Below are 15,322 nucleotides of genomic sequence, written 5' to 3'. Positions count from 1 at the left end.
ACTGCCTTCCCTTCACAAACCCGGTCTGGTCCTCATGAATGACCCCCGGCACGCAATCCTCTATTCTTGTGGCTAGGATCCTTGCCAGCAGCTTGGCGTCGTCATTTAGCAGCGAAATTGGCCTATGTGACCTGCACTGCAGAGGATCCTTGTCCCGCTTCAGGATCAAGGAAATCAGCGCCTGTGACATAGTTGGGGGCAAAGCCGCCCCCCCCCCCCCCCCCCCTTCCTTGCCTCGTTGAAGGTTCGGACCAACAGGGGGCTCAACAGGTCCACATACCTTTTATAAAATTCTGCCGGGAACCCATCCGGCCCCAGTCACTACCCCGACTACATGCTCCCTATCCCTTTCACCACCTCCTCCAGCTCGATCGGTGCCCCCAGTCCTTCCACCTTCTCCTCCTCTACCCTCGGAAATCGCAGCTTGTCCAAGAAGCGCCCCATTCCACCCCCCTCCACCGGGGGTTCCGACCGGTACAGTTCCCCAGAGAAGTCCCTGAAGACCCCATTAACATCTACCCCCCTCCGCACCACATTCCCAGCTCTATCCGTCACTCCCCCAATCTCCCTGGCCGCGTCCCGCCTTCGGAGCTGGTGTGCCAGCATCCTGCTCGCCTTCTCCCCGTATTCATACACCGCCCCCTGTGCTTTCCTCCACTGAGCTTCCGCCTTTCTGGTAGTCAATATGTAAAACCTGGCCTGAAGGCTACGCCTCTCCCCCAGCAATCCCTCCTCCGGAGCCTCCGCATATCTCCTATCCACCCTCACCATCTCCCCTATCAGTCTCTCCCTCTCCCTCTGCTCCCCCCTCTTCCTATGGGTTCGGATGGAAATCAATTCCCCTCTAGTCACCGCCTTCAATTCCTCCCAGACCGTCCCCACTCGGACCTCCCCGTTGTCGTTGGCCTCAAGGTACCTCTCGATACACCCCCGAACCCTCTCGGCCACCTCCTCGTCTGCCAGCAGCCCCACCTCCAAGCGCCAGAGCGGACGTTGGTCCCTCTCTTCCCCCAGCCTGAGGTCCACCCAGTGTGGGGCATGATCTGAAATGGCAATGGCGGAGTATTCCACATCCTCCACCCTCGAAACCAGCCCCCTGCTCAGGACAAAAAAAAAAATCAATCCTCGAATAGGCCTTATGCACGTGGGAGAAAAACGAGTACTCCCTGGCCCTCGGCCTCGCAAACCTCCAGGGATCCACCCCCCCATCTGATCCATAAATCCCCTCAGTACCTTAGCCACCGCCGGCCTCCTACCCGTCCGGGACTTGGATCGATCCAATGGGGGAGCCAGTACCATGTTGAAGTCCCCCCCCCATGATCAGGCCTCCCACCTCCAGGTCTGGAATGCGGCCCAACATACGCCACATAAACCCCACATCGTCCCAATTTGGGGCGTAAACACCACCCGCTCCCCCTGCAGCTTACCACTCACCATCACATACCTCCCACCACTGTCAGCCACCACATTTAACGCCTCAAACGTCACCTTCTTCCCCACCAGGATCGCCACCCCCCGGCTCTTCTCATCCAGCCCTGAGTGAAATACTTGACCCACCCATCCCTTCCTCAGCCAAACCTGGTCCACCACTCTCAGGAGTGTCTCCTGGAGCATGGCCACATCCGCCTTCAGCCCCTTCAGGTGCGCAAACACCCGGGCCCGTTTGATTGGCCCATTCAGCCCCCTCACATTATCAGCCGGATCAGAGGGCTCCCTGCCCCCCTCCCCTGCCGATTAGCCATAACCCTACCCTTGCCCACCACTGGCCAGCGTCCCACGCTCTGCCAGTTTCCCACAGCGGCAACCCCCCCCCCCCCCCCCCCTCCCAGCACCCCCTGCATCCTCCAGCTCCTTCCTGACCATTTCAGCAGCAACCCGGTAGCACCCCCCCCCCCCCCCCAAGGCTAGGACCCCTCCTTCAGACATAATGACCTCCCTCCATAGCACTCCCGTGAGCCAGCTAACTTCTGCTGACACAAGCGACTCCCGCCCTACCTCTGACTCCTTCCCACGTGGGACTACCCCTCCTCCATCGTGCCCATCAGCGGGTCCTCCTCCCCCCCGCCGCTCTTGCGCGGGAAAAGGAAACAGCCAGCAATGGCCCGCGCTTCTCAGCCCCGACTCCGCCCCCACCATCTCCCAGTGCGGGAAGTCCGAGAAAAGCCCGCACTTTCGCCCTGCCCAGCCCCACCTCCTCTAGGGCAACTCCCATTGTCAGTCCCCCATCACCAGCTCTCCGAACTCCCCGTTTACCCCCCTGCCCGAACCCGTCCACCAGACCCATACAGAAAAACCCACACAAAAAAGACATGACATCACCCCACCCACCCTAAGGCCAATCCACATCTTACATTAAACCGAGCAAATACAAGTACAGTATTATACAACATCTCCTATCTTAGACCCTCAGTTTGAGTCCAGTTTCTCGGCCTGCACAAAGGCCCACGCCTCCTCCGGGGACTCAAAATAATGGTGCCGACCCTTATATGTAACCCACAGACGCGCCGGCTGCAACATGCCAAACTTCACGCCCCGTCTGTGGAGCACCGCCTTCGTCCGGTTAAACCTGGCCCTCCGCTTCGCCACCTCCGCAGTCCAGTCCTGGAAGATCCGCACCTCCGTGTTCTCCCTCTTGCTGCTCCGCTCCTTTTTGGCCCACCGGAGCACACACTCACGATCCACGAACCGATGAAACCGCACCAACACCGCCCTTGGCGGCTCGTTCGGCCTGGGCCTCCTAGCCAGAATTCTGTGGGCCCCCTCTAACTCCAGGGGCCCATGGAAGGACCCAGCCCCCATCAGCGAGTTCAACATAACAACCACATAGGCCGCCAGGTCCGACCCCTCCAGCCCCTCCGTGAGGCCCAGGATCCGCAAATTCTTCTGCCTCGACCGGTTGTCCAGCTCCTCGAATCGCTCTGCCACCTTTTATGCAGCGCTTCGTGCATCTCCACCTTCCCCGCGACGGCCACGGCATCATCCTCCCTGTCGGAGGCTTGCTGCTGCAGCTCCCGGATCGCAGCCCCCTGGACTGTCTGAGCCTCCATCAGCTCTCTGGTGGTAACCTTCAACGACTCCAGCAGCTCCACCTTCAGCTCCTGGAAGCAGCGCAGCAGAGTCGCCTGCTGCTCCTGCGCCCACTGCCGCCACTCCTCCGGCTGCCATTTTGTTTTTCTTCCCCCGCTTTTCCAAGGGTGCTTCCACCGATCTTCTTCTTACCCCACTCCTGGTCCGGACCATAGGACCATAGGGGTCGACTCCTGTCCTCTTCCCACATCGGGATTTGCCGACAAAGTTCCGTTGGGTGCCCTGAAAAGAGCCCCAAAGTCCGTTTTCAGTGGGAGCTGCCGAACGTGCGGCTTAGCTCCGCATTGCCGCCACCGGAAGTCTATACATGATTAACTGGACAGCAATTTTGAGCATTTGCATGCACAACCACAACTAAACACAGGAATCTGACACTTGCTACCAGAGATACCCTGCAGCTAAATAGGGTGCACTGTTGCAACCCTTGAGTGATGAGTTTAGCAGTGAAACAGAAGCAACAAAGTGAATGTGGGGGTGCCGACTAATCAATTCCCGAGTAAAAATGATGCATTTAGCAGTCTCTAAAGAAATTAGTGCTGGAGATATTTCCCGCCCCCCCTCCCCACTTTTCCTTCCTCTTTTATCCCTCTCTGTTCATCCTCTTTCTTAATTATATTTCCCAATTGTCATTGTGCTTTCTGTGCACCCTTTAAATTTAATTCATAATTCTTGCCTTATACGTCCTGGCTTAGAGATTGAGGATTCTTTCCCATCTCATGGATCAGGCCACAGGGAGTGATGCACTGCAACAGATACCAAATTGGAGGAAATTTCCGTTGACAAGCCCAAGGAAACTCCACACAACCATCAGCTAGATGAACAGCAAGCACTTTTCCTTTGGCAGCGACAGAAAAGTCCAAGTCAGAATAGTTTTTATATCAACTAAATGCAAAACTTATGTACATAAACTAAAGGCGCGATTCACCGATCACGAGACTAAGTGTCCGCGGCTCGAAATGGGCCTGGGCAGTAGGGGCTAGCACGGTGCTGGAGTGGTGTGGAGCCTTACATCCTGATGCGGACTGGGGACGGCACCAACCCGCGCATGCGCAATGGCGAAGCGCCAACCAACGCATGCGCGTTAGACTCACGGAACGCTCTGGGCCCGACGCAACATGGCGCAGGGGTTCTGGGGCTGGAAGCAGAACAAAGTAGGCCCGGGGCGGGTAGAGGTCAGCCCACCGATCGGTGAGCCCCGATCGCAGGCCAGACGCCATCGGAGGGCCCCCCCCGGTGAAGGAGCGCTTTTTCCCGCCCCACAGGCTGCCCCCCGATCCTTCGCGCAGAGTTCCCGCCGCTAGCGACCAGGAGTGAACAGCGCCGGCGGGACTCTGCCATTTCCGCGCGGCCGCTCGGCCCATCCGGGCCGGAGAATCGTTGGCCTGGCTGCGGACAGCGGCCCAAGACTGGCAGCGCCAAACGCGCCAGCGCAAATGGCGCTGATTCTCCGCACCTCGGAGAATCACGCGCCGGCATCGGGGAGCATGGTGTGGTTGCGCCGATTCTCCAGCCCAGCGCTGGGCTGGGAGAATCACGCCCTAAATGTCCAATTACCATGTAAAATTGCTGCTACATGTAAAATTAAGCAGGCCATGGATTTACAATCAAATTAGCATGAGAAAAAAATCATCCACATAGAAAAATCAAACATCGTTCGAGATTTTACTAATCAACACTCTCCAGAATGCTTATACTTGATAAGGTACAAGAAACCATATAAATCTTTTCCTGCGACATAAAAGTTAAGAAATGAAGAAAATCCTACTTTTTTTTCCTCTCAGTTTGGGCTGAGGTAGCTATTCTGGATTGGGCAGTATTAATACTACTCAGACCGATAAGAAAATTCAGGCATCCAGCTGCTGAATATGGTGGCCCCTATTAGAAACTGCTGATGTCAGGAGGTAATGTGAATGCAACTGGGTGAAATGGGGCTTTTACAGGAAGAAAGAATGAGCAGTAACAATTGGTACCAGAGGTCCCGGGGTCCTTGAACTTGTGTATCGCGCCATGCCTCAATTTTAAGTATTAATCTTTGTTGTCCAATTCAACTTTTTAGTCTGCATTCTAAATTAGTGACTGTCCTTTTTGCCAAGAAGTTAGGGCTGGGTTCTCCGCACCCAGACATTGAAATCACGCCCGGCGCCGGGGCGGATAATCCACTTCCACGCATGGAATAAGGACCGGCGCCGGTTCCCTGATTCTCCATGCCCCAAAAAGTGGCAGACTGGGCCTACCTGCGTCCATTGCTGGAGGCCTGCCCCGTCATTCTACGCTCCCGACTGGCCAAAGTCCTGACGGCGTGGATCTAACGTGGTCCTGCCGGTCGGGATACTAGCGCAGCCGCCATGGTCGGGGGCGGGCCGATCGGAGGGCAGGGAAGGGGGGGGGGTCCTTATACAGCACCACGCTAAGGTGCCGGGTTGGCCGTGCAGCCGATCCGGCACACTAGTTGGAGGGTCCAGCTCCACGATCTGAGTCTGCCATGGAGCACGTTGCGTCCGCTGGAGGCCGGCGCTGTGCGCATGGGCAGCCTCTGACCCGTAAGTGCAGGGGTTCATGCCTGTAGCAAAAGCTGCTAGTTTCACTGGTTTTTCTGGCATGAATGGTCACAGTTTTTACGATGGTGTGGGGACATAGTCCCAGAAATAGAGAATCCAGCCCATTGTTCCTCAACAAGAATTTGTAATTCTCAGGTTTAGTATAGCATCCATATCCCTACAATTTTATAGTATACCGATTTGCCAGGTTTGTAGATTGTCCCACATGCTTCGGAATACAATTCTAAATCTCTCCACAATTTCTCTTAGACTTCAGCCAGGATCAGGAACGCTTTGCAAGCAGGAATACAAGTGTGTAGAAAAATATTGGAAGTAATGATGTCCGGTGGCAACCATGGAGTGAGGGGTTGCACGTTTGGTGGCTCCTGCTCAAGGTGGAGTTTTCCAATCTATTCCCCGCCTGAAGGATGAGGTATTTGAGTGCAAGAGGTGCAGAAGTGCCTGTGGAAGGTTTTGCTCCTCTGGTGTGGCTGGTGCATGGATCTACAAACTAGGAGTGGGGCAAGAAGAAAAGAGCTGCTTGAACAGGAGAGTCTTCGTGGTGCGCCACAGGATAAGATGGTGGTGGGCAAGGGAGCTGCCCTATCCGCCCAATGGTTAACGGAGCAGCTCACAGAGTTCCTAAATGGGAAGTTCTGTCAGCTGAGGAAGGAGGCCCTGGAAGACCTGGCAAGGTGGTGGAACCAATTAAGTCAGGGATCGAGAAAAAGTGGAACAAAGGGCTGAACAATCCAGAAAGTGGAGAAGGCGATGGGGGAGCATAAGGAACAGTTGGCCTCGTTGGTGGCTGAGGTGGGAATGATACGGAAGACTGAAAAGAGCCTGAAGGAGAACGTGGAGGATCTGAAGAATTGCTCCAGAAGACAAAATCTGTGGATCGTGCAGAAGCCCGAAGGCATCGAATATGTGGAGCCCGACACGTACGTGGCCAAAATGTTGGAGAAGCTGATGGGGACGGGAGTCTTTGGCCAGTCTCTGGTGGTCGACCGAGCGTACAGGGCGCTAATGAGGAAGCTGCAGGCGGGCGAGCTGCCAAGGGTGATTGTGGTGCGGTTGCACTGTTTTCTGGATAAGGAGAAGATTCTCCGATTAAGCAGACTAGGAAATGCACCTGGGAAGGGAATGAGCTGCGGCTGTACCAGGACCTGGGAGCAGAAATGGCTAAGAGGAGAGCTGGTTCAAGGCTGCCCTCTTTAAAAGGGGGGTGAAGTTCGGAGTACTGTACCCAGATCACCTCTGGGTGACTTTCCAAAAGCGGGAGTACTATTCCAGCACGCCAGAAGAGGTGATGGAGTTCATGATGGATAATGGACTGGGAAGAGAGTGAAGACATTGAACTAGGGGTTTGTGCGTGTGTTTGATTCTGAAAAGTATTTTCTTTAATGAGTTTGTGATGGGGGGAATGATGAGTTTTTTTTCCCCAATCTATCCTTCGCACTCTGTAGAAATTGGTTCTTAATCTACTGCAGGAAAACCAGCTAGCTGTTGGTGAATATTTGCAAAGTGTATAAGTTCCATTCTATTCCAAGGTCTAAAAAAGTACACAAATTGATGGCAAGTTAATAAAATATATAAATAAGCAACATAAATAAGTGAAAAAGATAATTCAGTAATTATTTAAAACACATTAAGACTAGCAACACTGGTGACACATCAAGGCTGCAGAACGTGGGAGCTCCTGGATAACATCCTGATCCAAGGCAAACACGTCTGCAGTTAAGTGTTTGCAGTTCAAGGAACTTCGGCTCTGAGGTATTGAGCTTGAGACTGATCTGCAGACTCTTTCAATCAAAATAGCCTGCAAGAACCGGGGAAAAAGCATCCCATCACCCTCTCCAATAGAAGCACAAGGAGCGATACCAAACAACAGCAGTTCCAGAGGCCGGAAAGAGGCAAAAAGCAGCAGAAGCCAGGAGAAGCGAGCGAACATGATGGCGGACCCACCAGGCGAAGAGACGCTGGCCAAACGCGAATGAGGGGGACCAACAAGCCATGCACAAAGCTGCCCCTCACCAGAGGCTGGATGGAAGGAGCCCTTACAACAACAAAACTCCCATCCCTGCCAGCCAAGCACACTACAAGACCAGTGGCAATAACCACGGTGCGGACAAGGAACCAGCTACGGCAACACTTCGGTTTGATTGAAAAGTCCACCATGGCCCCCATTTGCAGCAATCACAGGTTCTCCCCAGTGTCATGTGAGAGTACCTTTAAGAAATGTGTGTTTTTAAAATGTACCTTTAAGAAATTGAACTGCTCATGTTACTGGAGTGATGTCAGAGTGCGGGTGGAGCTGAGCTCTACTTCTGCTTCTTAGTTTCAGTTTGAGAAAAAGCTTGGGTGTGTCCGTGTTTTTCAGTGACCTGCATCTGAAGTTTAAACAAAGAGATGTATTGCTGTTCTCTGCCATCCAAAGACTATCTATGGATCATTTGATGAACCCAGAATTGTAAACGGTCTCATTATTGAATGTAAACTTAATGTGCTCTGTTTGAAGGATTGTGAAGTCTTTTGGATGTTAAAAGAACAGCTTAAATGGTTACTTAGTGTTGTAGTCTTTAGGGTTGTATTTGAATTAATGGTTGCTAAGATATTCACTGTTTGTTTAAAAAGGTTAACTTGAGTTCATAGAATAAACATTTTTTTGCTTTAAAAAAAAGAACGTTTCCATTTCAGTGCCCGTGTGCTCCCCATACCACAGTCTATTCAAAGTTGTGGGTCAGGTGAACTCCATGATACACTTTGGGATTCTCTAAAGCTTGGCCCACAACACCAGCCTCTGAGCACACCACCTTTAAAAGGTGGAGACAGGACGGACGGACAGGGGGGACACTGACTGTTGGGGACTTTTACATAGATGATTGACTAGCGACGCTAAATGAGCTGATGGAGAGGTTTCAACTGCCCAAAGGGAATGAACTACAATACATACAAACCAAAAACTTCCTCCGTAAAGTAACAACAACATACCCATGGCACCGGGACACTCACTGACAGAGGAGCTGTTGGAAGCGGGCAACTTAGGGAGGGGGAACTCATCCCCGCTGGGTGAGACAAGGGAAAAATGAGAAAAAGAACGAGGGATATAAATAGAGTGGAAACGCTGGAGCGAGGCACTGAACAGGGCAAACTCCACTTCCACATGCCAAGGTTAAGCCTAATGCAGATGAAGGTGGTGCACAGAGCGCCGCTAACCAGAGCCCGAATGAGCAGGTTCTTTCCGGAGGTGGAGGCCAAATGTGAACAGTGCCAGGGAGGCCGGGCCAACCACATCCACATGTTCTGGGCTTGCCCCAGGCTTACCGGGTTCTGGAAAGCCTTCTTTGAGGCAATGTCCAAGGTTGTGGGGTGAGGGTGGAGCCAAGCCCAAAAGTGGCAGCCTTTGGGGCATCAGACCAGCCAGAACTCTTCATGGGGAAGGGGGCCCTAGCCTTTGCCTCCCTAATCACCCAAAGAATCCTGCGTGGCTGGTGATCAGCCACACCACCCAAATAAAATCAAATTCACCATCCAAGGGTCGGAAGAGGGCTTCCACACATTCACCAACATGTTCCAGGACCTGTTTGTAGCCAACAGCCACAGAGTGGGGAATGGGGGGGGAGAACAGACATGCCACAGATCATAAAGGAAAGGGAAGGGGATGGAAGAATGGGGAGGGGAAGGGGGAAAATGCCCACAAAAAAGACCGCATGACACAAGGGGCACAGCTGCAGGGGGTAGGCCCAAGGACAAATGGAGAATCAGGGGGAGCAGCAATATATGGGGAAATAGACACTGGTGCCAACAGTAGGCAGGGAAACTGAGGCAAAATGGGGCCCATATCTACTGAGGGGGCCATAACATGCAGATGTAAATATGCAGCATGATCCTTGTTTGTATGTGTTTTGTTTTTCCTCACTCTTTGGTCGAGCTATCTTTTGTAATTATTATTTCGCCTTGATTGCTTTTGTAAGATACTATATGAGGGTATATGCTTTGTACCAGGAGACAGTCACACCACTTAGGATAAGGTCTTCTGATTTGGTCAATGGTCAGGGACAAGAGAGTGTGACAGCAAATGAGGCAAGTAAGGTGACGCAGAGGCAGGAGTACAGAAGTGTTAGCCTTTGCGATTGTCTAATAGGTTTGAGGTTTTCTCAGATTGTTTGTATGAGAGTGCGGGCTGCAGGGTGGATGAGCAAACTGACCATGGCACCATGGTACAGGCAGCCATTCAACTGCAAGGAGCAAAAAGGACGGTTGTGGTAGTAGGGGACAGTATAGTGAGGGGGAATGGCACTGTTCCCCACAGCAAAGAGTGAGAGTCCAGATGGCTGTTTTGCTTGCCTGCTGCCAGGGTTCTGCGTAAAGAGTATTAAATCGGCATTAAATTGAAAAGCAGAACCATAAAAGTTATAATTTCTGTATTATTCCTGAGCCACATGCAAACTGGCATTGGGTACATAAAATCAGAGAGCTGCATATGTGGCTCAAAGACTGGTATGAGAAGTAGGTTCAGGTCTGTGAGGCACGAGCATCAGTACTAGGGAAAGTGTATTGTTGGTACTGTCTACACCTGAATCTTGCTGGGACCAGCGTTCTAGCGAATTGCATAACTAGGGAAGTAGAGAAAATAAAGAAAGGAACAGAGTGTTCTTGAAAATACATAAAAATGTGTCATTTGAAACATGGAAGTCTGGCAATATCTGGTCTGAGAGAAACATGAAAGGATACAGGAAAAGATCCCACAAAAGAGCAGGATTATAAAATGCAGATTATTTCTCACAAGCAGGCTTAACAAACACACAGGATCCTTGTATTAAGCTAAAACAATGGCTCATACCTTCATTGAATGTAAGTATCTTAGGAAGTATCTGGAAAAGCATGGATGAGAGTTTCAACTGAATTAAGAGACGAATGTTTAAAACAGGCAGGTCTTTCAAGTTATAACTAAGTGGATTTTAGCACACAGTTAAAAGCAAAGGTATCACACCTTCATTGAAATTAACTCTCTAAGTCAACAGCTGGAAAGAATGGATGGTGTTCAGTTGAATTTGGTCTCAATTCTAAGTGTGACATTCTACTAACATCAAGTAAGTTAAAGAAAATTGGAGACAACCTGTCTATGAGAAACATAATTTAAAGTCAAAATCAAAGGCAAAGTTATGAGTTGGGGACAACTGGAAAATTAACTGCAGAATATAAACCCAGGGAGCAGAACCAGAAGACAAGGGGAGGAGAACTCAGAGAGAGGAGAGAAGCATATTCAGCTTTCACAGCTTGGTCATGGGAAAGACAAGACAAGCAGCCGAACTTAAACAGCTATACATCTAAGGAAGACTAGAATTTAAACAGGAGTCAGAGTCAGCTGAGAGATAGCTAGAAGATCCAGCTCTTATGGCTCAATACATGGGATCGACAAGACACAGTAACAGAGCTAACCAGCGAACACATCTCAAGAAGACCAGACTTTAAAGAAGATTGATTGTCAAGTTGGGCCTGAAGGTCCCTTCAACCAACCAGCAGGATCCAGAAGCAAGATCTTTTTACCTTTCTGTAAAGAAAGTGTTTGCAACTTTTAAAAGAAAAAATATAATAATAAAATAACTTAACTTAACCTGAAAAAGTGGTTATTCCTAAAGTCTACTTTACTTACTTAGCAATACAGGACCCAAGACATCGATGCTACTAAGTGGTAAGTAGATAAAATCTTCGGTGAAGGTATGGATTATACCAGGGGATAACTTGAAAATATAATTTGACATGAATAGCACCCACCGAAGCCTGCATTCGGAGTCAGGGAGTGAGAATCCTTGTTCACTATTTAGAATATCGACCCTTTTTTGGTATAGGGGGAATTCTAAGAATAATGGTGAGATTTAACTTCAAGAGCAATTGGGATTGGGTCCTGAATATTGAAGGGTATATGAAATTTAAGAAGAATAGGAAGCTAGGTAAAGGAGGAGGGGACCAAGGATGGCATTGTTGCAATAGTTAGAGATGACCTTGTATCAGATCAGGATGTAGAAATCGGTTTGGTGAAGATAAGGAAAAGTAAGGGAGATAAAAGTTGTTAGTGGGAGAGACCCCGTAACCACAACCACAATGTAGGACAAAGTATACAAGAAGAAATATTAGGTGCTTGTGATGAAGGGACAGCAATAACCAAGAGTGATTTTAATCTACATATGAACTAGAAAAATCAGATCAACAGTAGTTGCCTAGATAAGCAGCGGGATTCTCCCTTCTGGGGACTAAGACCACACGTCGGCAGGAGAACCGGTGCCACCCACTCTGGCGTCAACAGCCCCCGAAAGTGCGGAATTATCTGTACTTCCGGGGCTAGGTGGACACCAGAGGGGTTGGTGGCGCTCCAGCTGGCGCTGAAGGGACTGCACAAGTTCACGGATGCACTGAAGGGCCGGCGTGATCTCGCGCATGCGCAGATCGGCTGGGGGTGTCTTCTCCGGGCCAGCCATGGCGGAGCCCTACAGGAGCTGGCGCGGAAGGAAGGAGTGCCCCCACGGCACAGACCCACCAGCAAATCGGTGGACCCCAATTGCGGGCCAGGCCACCGTGGGGGCCCCACCCAGGGTTGGATCCCCCGCCGACTTACCTGCAAGGTCCTGCCGTGCGGGACCATGCTGTTAGACGTTTAGCTGCTGTTGTATAAAGAGTCAAAGGGACTGCTCCTTTTCCACAAACACCTTTAATTTATTTCAACAGACTCTGCACAAAACTCTAACATCACATCACCTGACACAAAGGCCACCTGAAGCCGCTTTACATATCAGTGTCAATTATTGGATACTTAACATAAATGTGACAACTAATTGGAATGTCTCTTAACCCATTACTTAACAGTTTCCCCTTCCTTGGAGAAAAAAAAAGTAATTAGGTGAAAACAAAATTAAAAGAAACTCAAAAACACACACGCAATTTCCCCACTTCTTTTTTCATTTTATTTTGCAAGAAAAAAGTCACAGAAACAGGCACCCTTCATTAACAATATCCAAACGTTTCTGTGAGCTAGCCGCTCTTTCTGTAAAACACGGTCTGACAATTGATAGCTGTCAACCCATTTAATTTTTGCTATTTCCCCTCTGTCCAACATCTGCTTCAAACTTGCAATGTCTATCCTCAATCTTTTTTCATTGACACTTTTTTGTAGAGTGCACATTTTCCCACAGGGATTTATTGTCAATGTGACATTTAATAGGTATATTACCCAAATCCCCTAATCCCAACATTTCTGTCAATATCTGAGATATATAAAAGACCATATCCACCGCCTCCACAAGGCTTAACGTCTCAGCAGTCAAAGTGCGTTTGACCACTCTCCTTATTTTCTCTGTTTCCACACAAGAGGGCAACATTTACCATTGTTCTTCAAAAGGAAAATTATAAAACCTCCTGCGCTTGAAACCCCATCACATAAATTTGCATAGGACGCATCACTATAAACTATGAGTTTCAAGTGCCTAAGGTCACCTAAAACCCGGAACCTCAAAACACACTCCTGCATTTTTAGTTTGACCAATGCTTTATTTGCTCTAATTATGTCTTCCGCTTTGGGATCATTCATTTTTGTACTCAACTCTAAGACATCAAAACTTGTCGGGGGCAAAGTCCCCCCTTCCCACGCCTCATTAAGTGTGCGCACCAGCAAGGGGCCCACTAGGTCCACAAACTTTTTATAAAACTCCACCGGGAACCGATCCGGCCCCGGCGCCTTCCCTGACTGCATCTGCCCGATCCCCTTAACCAGCTCCTCCAGCTCAATCACCGCCCCCAACCCCTCCACCTGCTCCTCCTGCACCTTCGGGAAAGATAGCCCGCCGAGAAACCTCTCCATTCCCCACCTCTTCACCGTTGGCTCCGACCGGTACAGTTCCCCGTAAAAGTCCTTGAAGACCTCATTCATCTCTACCCCCTTCCGCACCACATTCCCACTCTTATCTCTCACTCCAGCAATTTCCCTAGCCGCATCCCGCTTGCGGAGCTCATGAGCCAGCATCCTACTCACCTTTTCACCATGTTCATACACTGCCCCTTGTGCCTTCCTCCACTGTGCCTCCGCCTTTCTAGTAGTCAGCAAATCAAATTTAGCCTGTAGGCTGCGCCTCTCCCCCAACAATCCCGCCTCTGGTGCCTCCGCGTACCTCCTATCTACCTCCAGCATCATCCCCACCAGTCTATCCCTCTCACTCCTCTCGCTCCTCTTCCTGTGTGCCCGGATGGATATCAGCTCCCCACGAATCACTGCCTTCAGGGCTTCCCAAACCATCCCCATCCGGACGCCAAGGTGCTGACAAAGATCCTGGCCACCAGGATAGAGGACTGTGTGCCAGGGGTTGTACACGAGGACCGGACAGCTTTTGTTAAGGGAAGGCAGCTGAACACAAATGTGTGGAGGTTGTTGAATGTCATCATGATGCCGGCGATTGAGGGGGAGGCTGAGATAGTGGTGGCGCTGGATGCAGAGACGGCCTTCGATAGAGTGGAGTGGGGGGTGTTGGGGAGGTTTGGATTTGGTGAAGGGTTTATTAGATGGGTGAGGCTGCTATATGAGGCCCCGATGGCGTGTGTGGCCACGAATGGGAGGAGGTCGGAGTACTTCCAGCTTTACCGAGGGACCAGGCAGGGTTGCCCCCTGTCCCCCTTGTTGTTTGCATTGGCAATCGAGCCGTTGGCGATGGCGTTGAGGGATTCAGGGAGGTGGAGGGGCTGGGGCGGGGTGGGGAGGAACATAGGGTGTCGTTGTATGCCGATGACCTGCTACTGTATGTGGCGGACCCGTTGCGAGGGATGCTGGGGGTGATGGAGCTGCTAGCTGAGTTTGGGACCTTTTCAGGCTATAAACTAAATCTAGGCAAGAGTGAGGTGTTTGTGGTGCACCCTGGGGACCAGGAGGAGGGAATTGGTAGGCTCCCGCTTAGGAGGGCAGGGGAGAGTTTTAGGTACCTGGGGGTGCAGGTGGCCAGGGACTGGGGGACTCTTCACAAGCATAATTTCACCAGGCTTGTGGATCAGATGGAGGAGTACTTCAAGAGGTGGGACATGCTACCATTGTCGTTGGCGGGGAGGGTGCAGTCCGTCAAAATGACGGTGCTTTCGAGGTTCTTGTTCCTCTTTCAGTGCCTGCCCATCTTCATCCCCAGGGCCTTCTTTAGGAGGGTGACTAGCAGTATTTTGGGCTTCGTGGGGGCACATGGGACTCCGAGAGTGAAGAGGGTTTTCCTGGAGCGAGGGAGGGATGGAGGCGGGCTGGCGCTGCCCAAACTTTTGGGGTACTATTGGGCGGCCTTTGTGTCAATGGTGCGTAAATGGGTGATGGAGGGGGGGGGGTGGAAAAGAATGGAGATGGCGTCTTGTAGAGGTACGAGCCTGGGTGCTTTGGTAACGGCGCCGTTGCCGCTCTCTCCTAAGAGGTATACCACGAGCCCGGTGGTGGTGGCGACCCTAAGAATCTGGGGACAGTGGAGACGGCATAGGGGGGAAACAAGGGGCTCGATGGAGGCTCCATGAGGTGGAAATCATCGGTTCATCCCGGGGAACACTGATGGGGGATTTAGGGGGTGGCAAAGGGTGGGCATCAGTAAATTGAGGGACCTGTTTATTGGCGGGAGGTTTACGGGCCTGGGGGAACTGGAAGATAAATTTGGGCTCCCCCAAGGGAACATGTTCAGATACTTGCG

At 51.0% G+C, this 15,322-nt stretch overlaps 1 protein-coding gene across 9 annotated transcripts in view; it reads right to left on the bottom strand.

Annotated features, from left to right (window-relative positions):
* Positions 1-15,322, bottom strand: part of znf385b (zinc finger protein 385B) — a 743,282-nt gene that overhangs the window by 540,978 nt on the left and 186,982 nt on the right. Inside the window, exon 1 of one of the 9 annotated variants that reach the window (XM_038789276.1) lies at positions 10,803-10,811. The exons of the other annotated variants lie outside the window; for them this stretch is intronic. The gene's annotated coding sequence lies outside the window, so the exon portion shown is untranslated. Of the gene's footprint in view, positions 1-10,802; positions 10,812-15,322 lie in introns of those variants that run through there. 9 annotated transcript variants of the gene reach the window in all.

The sequence above is a fragment of the Scyliorhinus canicula genome, chromosome 2 (assembly GCF_902713615.1).
Source record: "Scyliorhinus canicula chromosome 2, sScyCan1.1, whole genome shotgun sequence".
Taxonomy (NCBI): Eukaryota; Metazoa; Chordata; class Chondrichthyes; order Carcharhiniformes; family Scyliorhinidae; genus Scyliorhinus; species Scyliorhinus canicula.
This window is presented reverse-complemented; position numbering and strand designations above follow the sequence as displayed.